Consider the following 2,810-nt stretch of genomic DNA (forward strand, 5'->3'; position numbering starts at 1 on the left):
AAAGAAGTGGGAATTAAGTTAGGAAATAGGGGCTAATGGTTCAGAAGGTGCTATGGTCTGAATGTGTCCCTCCAAAATTCACATGTTGAAACCTAATCCCCAGTGTAATGGTGTTAGGAGGCGGAGCCATGGAGAGGTGATTACATCCTGAGGGTGAAGCCCACGTGAGTGGGATTAGTGCTCTTATAAAAAAGGCTGGGGAGAGCCTCCTCCACCATGTGAATATGTGATGAAAAGTCTGTGACCCAGAGGAAGGCCCTCACCCCACCATGCTGGCACCGTGAGCTCAGACTTGCAGCCTCCAGAACTGTGAGAAATAGATTTCTGTTGTTTTAAGCCCCTTGTTCTGTGGTTATTTTGTTGTAGCAGCCTGAATGGACCAAGGCAGAGGGACGCAGATTTTATTAGGATAATCTGTGGATTTCAGTTTTTCATGCAATTTCATTCTATGAATAATCAAGAGTTCACTGTGGCTATAATTTTCTGTTGAAATTTTCTTTTTAAAAGCTCCATGTAGCAGCTTAATTATAATCTCTGTCTACTCAGAGAAAGTTCTTGAAACTGGCTGTAGATTTCCTAAGTATCTAAGAGTCTAATGTGTCATTTGGTTGCCTAGAACTGAGGATAACCCATCCAGTGTAAAATGTATGTATTGGGGCTTGAAGAGAGTACAATTTGCGAGAAATCTAAAAGATAAATGGCAAGCATTCTTAAGACTATAACAGTAGACAAACTAAAGAACAAGAGGAGCAGATGACTTGAAAAATGCTGGTTTTTCACCTCTATTTTTAAGAAAAAGGTTACTCCTGACCAGTTAGAATGGGTAACTCCTGTGAAGAGAGGAGGAAAAAAAACACCCGCATATGTCATGAAAGCTTGAAGAATATGTTAAACAAAAGACTGGTGCTCTCTTCTGCCACACATATACTAAAATTGGAACAATACAGAGAAGATTAGCAAGGTCCCTGTGCTAGGTTGACACACAAATTTGTGAAGTGTTCCATATTTTTTCAGAAAGAGAAAGATAAATACCATATGATATCACTTATATGTGGAGTCTAAAATATGACACAAATGAACTTATCTAAAAAACAGAAACAGACAGACATAGAGAACAGACTTGTGGTTGCCAAGGGGGAGGGGAGTGGAGGGAGGGATGGATTAAGTGTTTCGGATTAGCAGATACAAACTATTATATTGTATATAGAATGGATTAAAAAACGGTCCTCCTGTAGAGCACAGGGAACTATATTTAATATCCTGTGATAAACCATAATGGAAAAGAATATGAAAAAGAATGTCTGTATATGTATAAGAATCATTTTGCTGTGCACCAGAAACTAACACAAAATTGTAAATCAATTGTATTTCAATAAAAAATAAATTAATAATAACAAAAGACAGCACCAGTTCATATCAGGAGGGGCTAAGAGCAAGGAACCTTTAAAAAATATTCATGGACTCAAGAGTCATCTTCCCTCAATGAGAAAGAGAGGACAGGACTTTGTGGCTGTCACATAAGAATTGTGACCATAAAACAATGAGATATTTCACAAATCGCACATAAAAACCAATCTTAAGACTCCCTCTTGTGAGAACACCAGAATCACAACTAGCTGCTGGACAATCATCGACAGGAAGACACTGGAACTCACCAAAAAAGACACCCCACATCCAAAGACAAAGGGGAAGCCACAGTGAGATGGTAGCAGGGGCGCAATCACAGTAAAATCAAATCCCATAACTGCTGGGTGGGTGACTTACAAACTGGAGAACACTTATACCACAGAAGTCCACCCACTGGAGTGAAGGTTCTGAGCCCCACCTCAGGCTTCCCAACCTGGGGGTCTGGCAACGGGAGGAGGAATTCCTAGAGAATCAGACTTTGAAGCCTAGTGGGATTTGATTGCAGGACTTTGACAGGACGGGGAGAACAGAGACTCCACTCTTGGAGGGCATGCACAAAGTAGTGTGTGCATCAGGACCCAGGGGAAGGAGCAGTGACCCCAGGGGAGATTGAACCAGACCGACCTGCTAGTGTTGGAGGATCTCCTGCAGAGGCGGGGGGGTGGGCTGTGGCTCACTGTGGGCACAAGGACACTGGCAGCAGAAGTTCTGGGAAGTACTCCTTGGCATGAGCCCTCCCAGAGTCTGTCATTAGCCCCACCAAAGAGCCCAGGTAGGCTCCAGTGTTGGGTTGCTTCAGGCCAAACAAGCAACAGGGAAGGAAACCAGCCCCACCCACCAGCATCAAGTGGATTAAGTTTTATTGCCCTCTGCCCACCAAAGCAGCAGTCAGCTCTACCCACCACCAGTCCCTCCCATCAGGAAACTTACACAAGCCTCTTAGATAGCCTCATCCACCAGAGGGCAGACAGCAGAAGCAAGAACTATAATCCTGCAGCCTGTGGAACAAAAACCACATTCACAGAAAGATAGACAAGATGAAAAGGCAGAGGGCTATGTCCCAGATGAAGGAACATTATAAAACCCCAGAAAAACAACTAAATGAAGTGGAGATAGGGAACCTTTCAGAAAAAGAATTCAGAATAATGATAGTGAAAATGATCCAGGACCTCGGAAAAAGAATGGAGGCACAGATCAAGAAGATGCAAGAAATGTTTAACAAAAACCTAGAAGAATTAAAGAACAAACAAACAGAGATGAACAATACAATAACTGAAATGAAAACTACACTAGAAGGAACCATTACCAAAATAACTGAGGCAGAAGAACGGATAAGTGACCTAGAAGACAGAATGGTGGAATTCACTGCTGCAGAACAGAATAAAGAAAAAAGAATGAAAAGA

General features: G+C 42.2%; 1 non-coding gene across 1 annotated transcript; it reads left to right on the forward strand.

Annotated features, from left to right (window-relative positions):
• The first annotated feature begins 903 nt into the window (after window positions 1-903).
• On the forward strand, window positions 904-1,010 carry LOC112065703 (U6 spliceosomal RNA). The gene has a single exon (XR_002892196.1). It is a non-coding gene; the product is annotated as a U6 spliceosomal RNA (small nuclear RNA).
• Window positions 1,011-2,810: the final 1,800 nt, after the last annotated feature.

The sequence above is a fragment of the Physeter macrocephalus genome, chromosome 7 (genome assembly GCF_002837175.3).
Source record: "Physeter macrocephalus isolate SW-GA chromosome 7, ASM283717v5, whole genome shotgun sequence".
In the NCBI taxonomy this organism is placed as follows: domain Eukaryota; kingdom Metazoa; phylum Chordata; class Mammalia; order Artiodactyla; family Physeteridae; genus Physeter; species Physeter macrocephalus.